The 15,309-nt window shown below is 42.4% G+C and overlaps 1 protein-coding gene across 1 annotated transcript in view; it reads left to right on the top strand.

Annotated features, from left to right (window-relative positions):
- The window catches only part of LOC137850495 (CLIP-associating protein 1-like), a 182,595-nt gene extending 168,194 nt beyond the window's left edge, over positions 1–14,401 (top strand). Inside the window, exon 6 of the transcript XR_011092561.1 lies at positions 14,357–14,401. The gene's annotated coding sequence lies outside the window, so the exon portion shown is untranslated. The remainder of the gene's footprint in view (positions 1–14,356) is intronic.
- The last annotated feature ends 908 nt before the right edge of the window (positions 14,402–15,309 follow it).

The following is a 15,309-nucleotide window of genomic DNA, read 5'->3' as shown; positions in this document are numbered from 1 at the left end:
TCAATGAAGAATTAGGTATGATAACAATTGAGGTAAACAAAGACGTAATACAAGACAGGATCATCTAGGAGGTTGATCCCTCATGGTTGTCTCTCAGTGCTAGGTCTCTCTGATGGAAGTGAGAGGCCTTCAGCCCTGCAAGAAAAACATGCAGTTTCATTTTCCAGCTGCCCAGCCACCCTCTCAAGTAAGACTCATTTGCACCACAGGGCAGCTCACTGTGGTAGGCTTTTTCAAAAAGTGTCATCCAGGAAACTGGAGATTTCATTCTCAGCCAGTTGAATCTCATGAAGATCTCTCCTAATTATTTCAGCTGGTGCTGGAGCAGGGACATAACAGATCATGACAGGAAAATGAAAATGTTGTGGGGAGTTCTGAATAGTTTCCAAAAAGTACATAGCTGTACTTTTGTACATACAGCGAAGATGCCTTGCTAGATGAGGGGAGGAAAAAAAAAAAAAAAAAGAAAAGCAAAGCTTGTTACCACTGCAAGTCCTGAAGTTTTGTTTTGTTTTGTTTTTAAAAAAAAAGACATGGGAAGCTGCATGGATAACAAGAACTAACTAGTGCAGTTCTGCAATATTCATCATCTACATTGTCCTTTTTGATGGGATAAGGTGCTCAAAATGTTGGTTGTATTGTTCTTGGGTGTTTCAGAAGAGATGGATCCCTCAGTCTTAGTAATCGTCCTTCAAGACCCAGTGCCACAGGCAAGGTGTGCATATATGAAGACATCCTCATAAAAAGGTAAAGAGAGAAAGTTCTGAAGAGGGAAAATTCCTCTGGATTTAAGGAATTGTTGCTCACAGGAAGCAAAATGTATGGTTGCTGTTTTGTGGGAGAGCTAAAAGGCTGTCCTGACCATGCAATATCACCAACCACCTTGTCAGTACCTGCAGGCTTGCTTGATCTTCCCTTCCACAGGGAAGATCTGTTACCTGGGTGATTTGTTTCTTGTCATAAGGATGGTTTGGGTAAAAATAAGGCACTTCATACATTTACACAAAGAAAACAAATGTTTCAAAGGGAATAATCTCAATTTCTGGAGGTATTCAAAAGCTGTCTAGACACTGTCTGGAGCAAATGGCTCTAAGTAATTCTGCTTGAGCAAGGCGACCTCCTCCAGAGGTCCCTTCCAACCTCAACCATTCTGTGACTTTGTCAAAAGGGGGAGGGGTTAAGGATGATACAAGTCTAAAGGCATAGTTCAAATTTGTGTCGCTGTCATCCTGCCCAACTTTCTTGGTCTCTCTGCATGTGCCAGAGAGCCTGTATGAAGATGTTTGTTCACACTGCTTAACAGCTAGCTCTGTTTTGGATGGCTCCAGCTGGCTCTGCCCAAGACACACTGCTCTTTCTGGGGTTACCCATGAGGCAGCATCTGCTTCTCTGCAGCAGGACAGCGGTTCATCCCCGATGTCCTCTTCGTAACAAAGGTATAGTCAGTTTCCAAAAGATTAATTTTGTCAAGAGAGTAATAATGAAGTGAAGAATGTCAGAGCCTTATCAACACCTCAGGGTAATGAAAATTGAGCTCTTTGTTTTAGACCATGCTGTAATAATTGTGTGCGCTTTCTCTATTGATAAATGGCTCCATAACTCCAACTGCAACTTTTCATAATGGGTAATATCTGTGAAAAAGACTAAATATGTCTAGCAGCACAACCAAAACAACAAAAATATCTCCCAAATGCAGCCTTTTCCAACCCAAAACTTGGAACACGAAAAGGAAAAACATGCCAGAATCCCCTTCAATCCTTTAAAATCCATCCTTTCTTTCACCCATTCTGGAGCAATTACACCCATTTCACCCCTTCTGGAGCAATTACAGGAAGAACTGCATTTTGACTTTTTAAGCTTTTTCCAACCTTAAATTCTGTCTATCTAGCTCTCCTCTGATGCTTGCAATGCACATGGTGCTCATTAAGTTGGAGGAAGATATGGCGTGATGCTGCTTATATCTGACATGAGCAACAGCTGAGGTAGGTAGTTAATGGGTAGCTGTTGGTATTGGCTTCTTCAGTGTTGTGATGCTCCATGAATTGCCAAAAGCCCAGGAGAGACTGGAGTAGCCTTTTCTGAGGAGAGTGCAAGGCCAGCACTTTGTTTTGGTAAGCCAAGGACTAACTTGAAAAAAAAAGATTTTGAAGCCAGGATGAAAAGCTGAAACCCTATTAAAAGCACAGAGAGTTCTTGATTCTCAGTTTTGCAAAGAAGTTTTTCTCCAGAAGGCTGGCACTGCAGCATCCCAAGCTCTTTTGTAACTCTGTGTATATAAAAACTATGTTTTGTTTGTTTGTTTTTAATATAAATGGCTCCATAAATATTATTTCTTACATGGGATGGTCTGGGGAATAAGCGGGACTGCTTCATGTGGACCCCACCAACTCCTCAGGCTTCTTTGGTAAGCTCTTCCCCTTAGCCTTGCCCTGAGGCATAGCAGTACCTGCTTGACCCTGGGGTAGAGGAGGGCCAGAGCATCCAGTGGTGTACCTAACATCAGCTTACTGCCCATGTCTGCTAGTAGGTATTTGGAATTTTTATCCCCTTCTCTCTCTTTTTTTTTTTTTTTTTTTAATGACATCCAAGGAATTGGGACAGCAGCAGATCTTGCCTATCTCTGGTGGGTACCAAAGCCACGAAGGAGGGAGAGTGGGGTGAAGATCATGGGTCTGGGCTTCTCAAATATCTGGTGGCTTTGAGGTCCCAAAAGGGAAGTGATATAAGGAGCAATGGTTTTGAGCAGGCTCTAGGGGTGTTCGAGGCTCATCAGGTAAGACTTGCAGAACTCCAAATCACTGAAGTTTGTATTTCCAGGCTTGGCTGTGTTTTATGCTAGCCTTCACCCTGGGTGAATGCTGCCCTTTATTCAGGACAAGTTGTCTTTTCAGCAGTGTTTAAATGTATTTTTAATGTGAATTATCATGTTTTATGGTACAACCTCTGAAAAAGAAAGCAAGAATTTGAGAAAGCTTTTTGCTGGCAGTAAATTAGATTCAAGTTTCTGTGATAAGCTGTAATAGCTCTTCAGAGCAGATGTTTTATCAGTTTAAGAATGCAGACTCAGAAAACATGTACTGTGTTTAGGCTTTTAAAAATGTATTTTCATGTTCGCATGTACACAGTCAACAATAAATCTATAGAAGCAATTGCTTTCAGTTAAACATGATGCAGCTTGTGCTGTGTCTATTATTTACACATAGAATGATAGAGGAGCATTTTGAGCCACATATTGCTTCTTATAAATGGCTACTGATGGGCTACTGACCCTGGTTCAGTCAAGGGAAAAAGCATCCTACAAGGCAGATAACCCTCCCACATGCTGTTGTATACACCCATGGAAGAAGGCTCAGTTATTTGCAATCTAGTTCCCTGGCAGACAAGCCTTCTTGGCTGCTGTGGTTGCTGCTACATGTGGTATGAGGCATAACACTGACACCCCCCCTCTTCCTCCTCTTCCTTTTCCTCCTCCCAAATGTCTGGCTATCACCCCTGGGGCAGGGAGCTGGTGCTAGCTGCCAGCCTGGGCTGAGCTGAACCCCCAGCAATGCCGCTTGTGCCAGCACCTCGCTTCACTCCAAGGGACAGCCCTGCATGGTGCAAAGTTTGTAGGTGGTGCAGAAAATGTTGGGTAGGTTGTCCTGCCCAGTAATGAAAGTCCACTGAGAAGTCAATGCAGTCCCCATCTGCCAAGTGTTTCTGTGGCAGATCATGTTTGCCTAAAGTTTTTTTTTGTTTGTTAGATTTTTGTTTGTGTTGTTGTTGTTGTATGTGTTTTTTTTGTTGTTTGTTTGTTTTGTTTTGTTTTGTTTTTTTAGGAACAAGTCCACCTTTTCTGGGTGTTGTGTGGTAGGTCATTGCCAGGTCAGCTACCCCCTTCACCAGAGCATCAGTCTGTAAACCAGGTTTTTTTACTCACCTCATACATACACAATCCAGCTATGTATCCCGATGAGCACTGCCAAACAAAGTTTGTTAAAACTTTTTCTTGAAGGTGATATCTCAGACAAGGCTGCTCATTTCTGCACAAGCGTGCCTGTTTTTCAACCATGCGCTGAAAATTTTCAATAGAATTTTCATAATATTTTCACCAAAAAAACAGGCAAAGGAAAGCTTTGCTAAATGATGCATTGATTTCTTCACTACTCTAGAACACAGGGCTCAAAAATGGAGGCCTTAAATCTTTAGGACATTGCAAATACAGACAACGTGACTTCTTTGGACTGCACATTTTCCAGTCCTTCTGGCAAACTAGTTTGCTAGAATTAGAGAACTAAGAGACTAGGACAGCAGCTACTTGAATTTTGTTTTCATTTTGTTTGAATTTTGGAAGCAAGTCTTATGCAATTGTTTTGGCTGCCTGGCTTGGTCCTCTTAGTGGTTGAATCCTTCAGTCACTTTTGAGAATAATTTTTATAGAGGAAAAATGTCTGAGACATGTTTAAATTCCATCTGTAATGTGAAAGTTAGAGCCCAATAAAGTAAAAAGGCAAGATGCATGTCCTAGTTCAGGAAAAGCCTGCAACATGATCATATATGTTACTAACTGCTTGAGTACCCACACGAGAGAGAGCCTTTGAGTGTCTGAACCGCAGGAAAAACTTCTCTGGGAGCTTGAAGTCAACCACAAGACACAGATTTGCAAGAAGCCAGAATTTGTTGGGTTGGAGCGTGTGAGGGACAAGCTTTCAAACCTCTGTTTCTCCTTGCCAGCACTATCCCTATATGGTTTGATTCCTTTCTGAAACTTGCTCTACAGCCCTAAGAATACTGCTCAGATCTCAGACATCCACAAAAGCTTTCCCAAGTAAGGTAGTGGATGCTGGTGGATGTGCACTTTCAAAGCACAGAGGGAATTTTCCAGAAATGCCTGCTGAGCTGAGATAAAGTAAAGCAAGTAGATATTTTCAGTCTTCATTGCCTCATTCAGTTGTCTTCGAGCTGCAGAAAGGCTTCTAGGGTTCCCAGGATAGGTCTACTGATGTGACATTATGCTGGCAGTGTTTTTTTTTCCTCCATTATTTGCATGTTTTTCAATTTTATTCTGTAGCTGGACTGAAACATGTTGCCCGTGGTTTGGGGTTTCCAACCTCAGTTCCTTCTTTCATCACAGAGGAAATTCACAACTTCTTTTTACAGCATGACATGATGCGGACTATGAATTTTTGTAAAAACTGTTTCCTAGTGCTATTCCACCTGGAGCTTCATGACAGTGACAAAACCAGATATGTTCACTTTTAGTTATTTGCACAAAATGGAGCAGCTCCAACTGGAATTACCAAATCTGAAGGCCGAAGAGCCAGCAGCCCTGTGGTTCTGTGGAAGGCCTATACTGACATCCTCGGTCCGCATGATTTGGAATGGGAACCTGAAGTGGGTCTGCTTGCTGGAGTACCCTTACATCAGACATCCCCTTTGTGTTGAGAGCAATAAGTTCTAGATTATGTTGGGTCAAGACCAGAGAAGCTGGAAAATGCCAATGTGGCAACCTTCTGGGTGACCGCGAGTTGTGCTGGCAAGGAAATGTTACGTTTGTCTCTTTCTCTTCACTTATTTGGCCCTGAGAGGGGAGAGCCAGAGGCTGCGGTTTCTGCAGCTGGTGATTCAGTTTCCCTGACTACTGTCCTCGGCAGACAGGTGTATCTGCAGACTTACTTTGAGACATGGCGATGAGGTTCTTGTCCATCAAGGTGCTCTCTAGTACAGATTTGCAAAATTCCATTTTTTATTCAACCTGAAGTTTGGAGCTGGAATTTAGTTTTCCCTTACATGCAGTTCCTGTTTAAAACAAAACCACTGTGTACAGAACAAAATCCTGACTATGGGTTGCAGAAGGGGGGGAGGGGGGGGCGGGAAGACTAGTCACATGGACACAGTTGTACAACTGCATTAGCTCTCTTTCTGCCACAACCACATAAGGCTTCTTGTTCTCAAGCATTAGATTCCTTTCTAACATGTCTAGAAGATAAGAGCTCAGAGGTGTGGTTGCATTACTTGAGAAGAAGAGAGCTAGAAAACTTCTTAGAAATGCTGGTTTTCTGCGTTATTCTGTACCCTCCACTCCAGAGAAGGCCATTTTCTTATTAAATACCTCCAGCATCGAAGATGTTACTGTTGCTACTGAAAGGTTGAGACTTGCTTCAGAGTTTGTATACAAACCCCTTGACTAGAACAAATGACATGGTAAATTCAAAACAGCCAAACAAAATTATTGGCAAAGACACAAGTTGTTTTTGTCTGGGAAAGTTTAAGGACAACTGACCTCAGGTGCAGGGGGGAGAGTGAGAGTTCCTCTTAGAAAGAGGAGTAGCAGTTCTCTATAAGCTTTCATTGCAAATATAGTCAGCAGATGACTGAGCAGCAAGCAGAACAGAAGGAGCTTTCTGGACGTGTTTCCATTCTCAAGCTCTCCTACAACCACCTTTCTATGGAAAACTCCCTGAAAAATCTGGGTTATTTTATGGTGCTTACCCTGCCAGCTTGTATACAATATATTTAGCTTTGCAAAAGCATGGCTCAGCATGTGTGCGTGCAGCGTCTCTCATCCAGGAGTGCTCTGCAAACATAGGAAGTGTCGGGGCTGCAGAAGCCCCAGCTGCTGAGTGCTGCTGAGTCACTGCTGCACAAACAGGTCCTCTGTCCTCACGGATGGGAAAATACTTGTCTTGGTGCTGGCTGGGCCTTCTGTAGCTCCAAAGACACTTGCAGTGTTACAAATAGCAGTGGTGAGGCTTCTAAAGAATGCAGGGCTGCGACTACTGATCTCTTTGAATAACATGCCTTCTGCAGCAGATTTATATTTTTTTATTTCCAGTGTACATCAAACATTCATAATTTTCCCATCCTGGAGTGCATGATGAATTTGGAAGGTAGAAGCTTTGCTTTCTCTTTCTGTAAACTGGAATGACCCCAATACATTGGACCTGTTGCAGACCTCTGCCCAAATGCTTGGTGCATTTAGTAGCTTAGTGGGTAGTATTGGTGATAGGAGGACAATTGGACTAGAAGATCTTGTAGATCCTTTCCAACCTTGTGTTTCTATGATTCTATAATTCTGAAACAGGGAGTCCAGATCATACATTATTCAGCAAATATTCTTGGTTTTGTTACATAATTTAGCATTTTTTCCTTCAGTTCATCCAAAATTTACATCAAGGAAATTAATTTCAAGAGCTTTTCTCCTTCAAATCTTTGAATGACTGAGTGCCAATACAACTGCAGATTTCTGATGCATAAAAGCAGATAAAAGGTAACAGGAAGCATAACTTTCTTTGTGTCCAGCTAAAAGTTAATGGAATTTCATTGTTTCACTCTCCTATGGTTATAGAAGTGCTGCTTTATATTGCAGTCTGCAGAAGCATAAATAAACATGTATTTATACATGTAGATGGTCACATAACTTTACTTAGTAAAACTCAGTGTGATATAAAGTTAAAGAAACAGCAGCAAAATAACAATTTTCACTACCCTGCTTTAAAATGTCCAATGTATGTATTATTGGAGACAAGAAAATAGGGCTTAATCAGTATTTGCTCCAGTGTCTTGCAATAGATAATGTTGGAATATCTCAAAATGTAATTGCTTTTTTGTTGTTGTTGTTGATTGGGCACAAGCTTGAGTAAATAATGTACTACGGATGATATCTTAATTGGTATGGCTTGTAATCAATTTACCAGCTACTTTGATGTGTGTGACTTCTGTTCCCCCCTGGTCAGGCAAAGTGTAAGTGGAGGAATAATACTGCAGTCTTCCTGTCTGAGCTGATTTACTGCTCTGGTAAGTCTATCACTAATAATAGAGCAACTGAAGCCAAGGGGGAACTGTAAGGCAAAGCAGGGATTTACAGTAACCAGAAAGCAAGGGTTTAAAGGAGCCAGGAAGAGAGATAATTGCAAGTTGCAGAATAATTAAATCTTAATATCAGGTGCAAAACATTAAGGAGCTAACCTAGCAGTGTGCATCCATGCAGATTTGCGCAAAACGCTTGCTGGTTTCCTACAGGCTTTGTTGGCATCACCTCAACAATCCCCAAACACAGTCTGAGCATACATCTAATTCAGCAAGGACACACTTGGAGGCTGAGAGCTCTCAGCATCTCACAGTGTCAATCTTTCATTTAGGATTGATCTGAGTACTCAAACTTCTGTTAAAAATGATTTGTTAATAGTCCCATTCGGACAGATGAGAGCTTTATTTACAAGGCAGACACTCGTCCTGCGTTATGCACTTCCTGAGTTTGTGCATGTGCAACTCTGCAAGTTATATTGCCACTGGAAAGGGCCACTGGAGAACATGTTTAGTGGAGTGTTTTGAAACAGATAAGTTATTATTAAGTTGGGAGGGAGAAGCAAGGAGCTCTTTGTAGCTTTTATTCTGCATTATTAGAGCTGAATGCTAGTTTCTGGTATCTGGTAGAGTGCTGCTTGAGGCTGCTGTTTTTTTCTGTTTTGGGTGATGCATGCTTGAATCTTCTGTTGAGCCTGTAAAAAAAAAAAAAAAAAAAAAAAGAAAAAAAAAAAAAAAAGCTTTTAAATGTGCCCCTGTTTTTCCACCTAACTTTGGGGTTTCTGCTATTAACTCCACATATATAAAAGCACTGTTTTTTTTTTTTTAGCTTAAATCTTAAATTAAGAAACATAAAAGTTGTTGAGTTGCTGTTGCTGTGCAGGAGTAATCTGGCTACTAGATGAATTTAAAAAATATTTACAAGCTGTTTGCCTTTGAGAGGCTTTCAGACAAAGAGCTGGAGAAAGAGAGAACAACAATGTGGAGATTTAAAGGCATAAAACCCATCTCCTTAGAAATGTTCTCCACTTTTAGAACTAAAAAAAAAAAAAAAAAAAGATTGTCAAAACAATATTTTTTAGCTGGGGCTGCTGTGCTGTGCCATGCCATGGCTTGGAGAACAGTGTGGGAGGGCCGTGAATGGCATGGGAGGACAGGATACAGGACCAGGGCTCCTATCTCCTTGAAACTGGAGTGGGCCAGGCAAAAGCCTAAGTGCCCACACCTGCCATGGGGCCAAGCCCCTGCATCTGCACCTCACAGCTGATCTTCCGGAGCACTGAGTCCCTGCAGCTCCTGTGGGAAGCTGCTTTGAGCATGAGACAATCCCGTGTTTGCTCAGTGGGGCTGAGGTTATAGACCTATTTTTGTTGCTGCTAGGTGTCAGATCCCTATAAGCTGTTAAACAGGGAAAAAATAAATTTATTCTGGGAAAAACAACTCTGTTGCGCTTTCAGATGCATGAGAGCTGTGGCCTGACCTCTGATCCAGCATCACCCTGTTTTCCCAATGCTGGGTGTAAGCAGAAGAGCTGAACTGAAACTTTCTCATTCAGGTGTATCAGGCCATGTACCAGCTGGCGATGCTCTATCCAAAACATATCTGAAGGATTCTTTGTCCCTGAAATTATTAAATCTGTTAAATTAACCCCTTGGTCAGTACGCCATTTCAGTGTTTCTGGCCATTCAACAATTATCTAAATATATTAGCAAACTAGTGCTTAAATCAACGTTTCTTTGCCCAGTGTTCACCTGGAATATATATGAGTATTATTTTATCTATTTTAAAGCAATGCTATTTTATACCAGCCAAAATAGTGGCTCTTTCTTTCCAACATGTATTCTTGAAAGCTTTATTAGGTTGAGCTTACCTGGGATGTACATCCCAGAAAATTTTGACAATCATTCATGCTCTCTTAATCCAGAAACAAGGAGGGGTTTTATGGTTCTTGTACAAAGAAAGTTCTTTTGTTTTTATCTTCTCAGAGTGATTATTGCACTTGATTATCATGCAAGGATTTCATCTGACATTGAATTTAGGTGTACCTGAATTCATTATACTGTCTAATTTATATTTTATATAAAATGACAATAGCTAGGAATTGTATTGACAGATCTTTATTGAAGATAATTACTCAACAGGAATCATTCTGAATGAATTAATCAGGTTGAAAATTTGCTTCAATTTTACAGCACTCCAGCAAGAAGAAGTGTAGCTATACACATTTTCTTTGCTAAATTGTAGCTATAATTTTGTTTAAAACTCTTTGAATTCTTTCAGGTAAATTTGAGCTCCCCAGAGAAGCCTATAACACCTAAGCTCAACTTCTGAGATTTGATTAATTCACAATTGAAGATGATATTGCTGCAGGCATATGTCTCAGTCATTTCCCTGCTATGGCAGGCTGTCTCTTGTTCTAGGGAGATGTTTTGGTAGGAAGGCTGGGAGAAGCTACCACCTTCCTTGCTGGCATCAGGGAGTGTTTTTTTTCCGCATTTGTGCAGCAGGTGGGACACTGGCAGCTGCCGCATGGGCCTGGAGGTTTCTCTCCTTCAGCCAAACCCTAGAGAAGAGCTCAAGGCCCAGGTTCCCCCCGCAACCCGTTTTCTCTGAAGTTGCTGACCTTCATAGGACTTAGGCATAGGCTCACATTTAAGCATGCACATAAGTTGCTTTGGGACTTCAGAAGCCTCATGCTCAGTACTTTGCACAATCAATCTATAGATGTATGAAATAGTGCTTCAGTGTGACTATGCACATTTTACCTCAATAGGTTGTAGTAAATTGTTATCTCAGTCTTGATCTATCTCCACTTAAAAGAGTTGTCATAAGTGAAAACCTAAAAATATTCCTTCCATTTTCTTAAGTTATAAAAAATCACTTGGAAATGCAGGTCATGTGTGTGGTATAGTGGTTGATTCTATCTTCTGTTCTTTGTCTGGAAACAGGTATGTATAGTACTGGTTTTCCCATAATTACCTTCTAATGAAGTTTTCTAGAAATGATATCTAGCCAGGATATAGAACAGCAGAAAAAAATCTAACAGTAAACCATGGTGAGGAAGGAAGAAAGAGATGAAAAATCGTCAATGCATCTGAGGTATGGCTATGGTATGCTCACACAGAGGAGGCATTCAGTGGTCACTATAGCTTATGTGTGCTTGACCTAGTAAGTGATGTAATTGCCACTCAGACATATTGAACTGTTATTCATTTTGCATCATATCTAAAAGTGAGTTGAGTCATAAAAGTGAGAAATGAAGAATACTGAAGATAGAAACATAGAAGAAGGCAGACAAAGAGGGAACAAAATTGTATTGAGCGTGTGCACACCATGGATAAGTTAATTCTTTTGTAGACTATTAATTAAAGGTTTATTTCTTCATTTTGAAGTCTTATTGTCTTAATGCGTTTAGACAAAGAGGAAGAAAAGGAGAGGATGGAGCGGTCATAATTCACCATCAGGAGAAGGAAGCTGCTGAGTATAATGCAGTCCATCCTTCCATATGTTCTCCTGCCCCTCTCCCACTAACACATTTTTGGATTCTCCTCTGCATCTTGGAAATCATTTATTTTATTGTGCTTCAGCTGGTTTATTTGAATTCATTTTCCTCTTAGCCAAATGGGATTGTTTATTGGGAAGCATTACAGCACGTTGCTCTGTATTCGTTATTTTAGTTTGTCTGTGTTTGCTTCCTGCAGGTTTCAAATATTACTAGCTGCTTGTTCTGAGTGTCTGAGCCAGCAGATTATTAGTACCCACCTTAACATCGATTTCTGTGACTTAATATGGCTCTTCAGATGTGTACCAAAGGCCGTTGTGATTTTCATGTAGCTCTACATATCCATTGTACCAGCCATGAGACATCCTTTATAAGTAACCATGTGTGCAGAAACACTCTCTTTGCAGATAGGAGAAAAAGCATTGCCTCAAAAGCTGTGCAGACACTTTTTTCCCCATTCTTTGCCCCAGGAGGTATAAAAGACAAAGCACTGCTGTGCTGTCTGGGTCAGGTCAGGAGGTAGCCGTTCTTCATGGTGGTACTTTGACCTGACCTCTCACTCCGTCTCACCCCCAAGGCTGAATTCAGACTCTGTTAATTAGCATCAGCTAATTAGTGAGTGCGGTTCCATAGTGTCACATCTCAGCAATCCCTTTTCTCATTTTGCATGTTTGCTTATATTTCTGGTATCAGGTGAAGTACAGAGTGAAACAGCAATTGGGAATGCTGCTAGAGTGCAAATCCTACAAGGCAAAATGGTACGATGAGGAGCCTTTGCAGAGGCACCATGTGCCCCAGCAAATGTCTTCAGTATTGGTAGAAATGGCAGTCATGAAAACTGTACAGAGCTAGTCTCGGTGGGGATGCCTCTTCTTGAGGGGCTGACAAAGACAACTGACAGATCCTCTAGACCCAAGTCATCCCAACCCAAGGGAAAAGAGGGCTACACTGCATGTTGCTGAAAGGATGGTTGGAAAGTTGGCCCATTGAAGAGGTCATTTTTGGTATCTGGTCCTACAACAGTTATTGCTAATGGAGGACAACACGGTTCAAATTCTCTTGGAAAGTGTTTGTGGGTTTCTGTTTGGGATGAGCCAAGGCAGCTGACCTCCTGCCAAGGCTGTGGCAGTATCTGGGGCAGAGCGGCTAGCAGCATGAGGCCATTGTCATTTGCACCTCTTTGTTACCATCCTGTACAAACACTAAACTGCAGGTGCTCCTGCGGTTGCCCAAAGCTCTTGGACAAAGACATAAGAAATTATTGTCTGATTTTTGGCACTGTGCTTTGTTTGCTTTGTTCAAGTGCAGATGGCTACACCAAGTAATCTTGAGATACCTTAACACTAATGGGACAAGTTCTCTGCTTCTCCACTGATTTGTATGAGAAGAGAATCAATCTCGTTACCGAAAAAGGTGCCAACAGATTTGTATCACCTTACATCAGATTTATTTTCATGTTCCTGTTATAACATTTCTTCCTCTGTGGTTTTATTTAAGAAGGATTTAATATGGTTTAGCAGGATTTCAAATATACTCTGATAAACCAACTAAAGATATTTCATGAATTTGCTCAGTCCTTTTAAGAGAAGAAATAAAAATATTGTGTAAGATTATGCTAAGGAATTTTCCATACATTTAGGTTAAACACAGGTGTAAAAAAAAAAAAAAAGTATGTTGTGGGAAGCTGGCTCCCTATTTTTGCTCTCTTTCACAACCATAATTACAGACCTGTGAATTAGACGCAGGGAAAACTACATTTCTCAGTTGTGTTGATGAACTCAACCTCATGTATGAAAATACTTGGCTAGCAGTAAGACATGAGTTATTATATAAACCCCCTAGACCATCTAAAGGAAAAAGTAGAAACCTCATTGGAAAAAGTTGTGTGTGTTGGCCAGCTGTTGTCACACCAGGAACTGATTTATTTCTACTAACAATTCCTGTTGCAAAAGATAATTTGGAAGCTGCTGAACTTTTATCCTTGATTTTGCAAATATAAGGTGAGGGCAAATGGCCCATAGTTCAGCAGGTGGTCTTAGCCTACTCTGTGGAAGACAGGAGGTGATTGATGGTGATTGATGGAGAATTCCCAGAAAGTGTTTTTTTGTTTTTTGTTTGTTTGTTTTTTACAAACAATAACAACAGAAAAACACAGTAGTCATTGTCTATTCAAGTATTTGATATCACACTGATATAGTGTAAGCCTGTCTTCAGCAGAACTTCAAACTAATAATTTTCTACATCTTTGGGTAAGGAAATTAGCAGCAATACCGGTTGTTCTCTGGATACCCAGTACCCTGAGCTGGTGGAAGGGGATAGGGAGTGGAATGTGGCCCTCACTATCCACGAAGAACTGGTTGGTGACCTGCTACGGCACTTGGATGTGCACAAGTCGATGGGGCCGGATAGGATCCACCCAAAGGTACTGAGAGAACTGGCAGAGGAGCTGGCCAAGCACCTATCCATCATTTATCAGCAGTCCTGGCTATCGGGGGAGGTCCCAGTTGACTGGCGGCTAGCAAACGTGACGCCCATGTACAAGAAGGGCCAGAGGACTGACCCGGGAAACTACAGGCCTGTCAGTTTGACCTCAGTACCAGGGAAGCTCATGGAGCAGATTGTCTTGAGAGTCATCATGTGGCACTTGCAGGGCCAGTAGGCGATCAGGCCCAGTCAGCATGGGTTTATGAAAGGCAGATCCTGCTTGATGAACCTGATCTCCTTCTATGACAAAGTGACGCGCTGGGTGGATGAGGGAAAGGCTGTGGATGTGGTCTACCTTGACTTCAGCAAGGCTTTTCACAGAATCACAGAATTTCTAGGTTGGAAGAGACCTCAAGATCATTGAGTCCAACCTCTGACCTAACGCTAACAGTCCCCACTAAACCATATCCCTAAGCTCTACATCTAAACATCTTTTAAAGACTTCCAGGGATGGTGACTCCACCACTTCCCTGGGCAGCCTGTTCCAGTGTCTAACAACCCTTTCGGTAAAGTAGTTCTTCCTAACATCTAACCTAAAACTCCCCAGGCGCAACTTAAGCCCATTCCCCCTCATCCTGTCACCAGTCATGTGGGAGAACAGGCCAACCCCCACCTCGCTACAGCCTCCTTTAAGGTACCTGTAGAGAGCAATAAGGTCGCTCCTGAGCCTCCTTTTCTCCAGGCTTTCCCACAGCATTCTCCTCAAGAAACTGGCTGCTCTTGGCTTGGACTGGCACACGCTTTGTTGGGTTAGAAACTGGCTGGATAGCCGGGACCAAAGAGTCGTGGTGAATGGAGTCAAGTCCAGTTGGAGGCCGGTCACTAGTGGTGTTCCCCAGGGCTCAGTGCTGGGGCCGGTCCTCTTTAATATCTTCATTGATGATCTGGACGAGGGCATTGAGTGTACCCTCAGTAAGTTTGCAGATGACACCAAGTTAGGTGCGTGTGTCGATCTGCTCGAGGGTAGGAAAGCTCTGCAGGAGGATCTGGATAGGCTGCACCGATGGGCTGAGGTTAACTGCATGAAGTTCAACAAGGCCAAGTGCCGGGTCCTGCACCTGCGGCGCAATAACCCCAAGCAGAGCTACAGGCTGGGAGATGAGTGGTTGGAGAGCTGCCAGGTAGAGAAGGACCTGGGAGTGATGGTGGATAGTCGGCTGAATATGAGCCAGCAGTTTGCTCAGGTGGCCAAGAAGGCCAACAGCATCCTGGCGTGCATAAGAAACAGTGTGGCCAGTAGGGCTAGGGAGGTGATCGTCCCCCTGTACTCAGCTCTGGTGAGGCCGCACCTCGAGTACCGTGTTCAGTTTTGGGCCCCTCGCTACAAGAAGGACATCAAGGTGCTTGAGCGGGTCCAGAGAAGGGTGACGAAGCTGGTGAGGGGCCTGGAGAACAAGTCCTACGAGGAGCGGCTGAAGGAGCTGGGCTTGTTCAGCCTGGAGAAAAGGAGGCTCAGGGGCGACCTTATTGCTCTCTACAGGTACCTCAAAGGAGGCTGTAGCGAGGTGGGGGTTGGCCTGTTCTCCCATGTGCCTGGT

Source organism: Anas acuta, chromosome 2, assembly GCF_963932015.1.
Source record: "Anas acuta chromosome 2, bAnaAcu1.1, whole genome shotgun sequence".
NCBI classification, from domain to species: Eukaryota; Metazoa; Chordata; class Aves; order Anseriformes; family Anatidae; genus Anas; species Anas acuta.
This window is presented reverse-complemented; position numbering and strand designations above follow the sequence as displayed.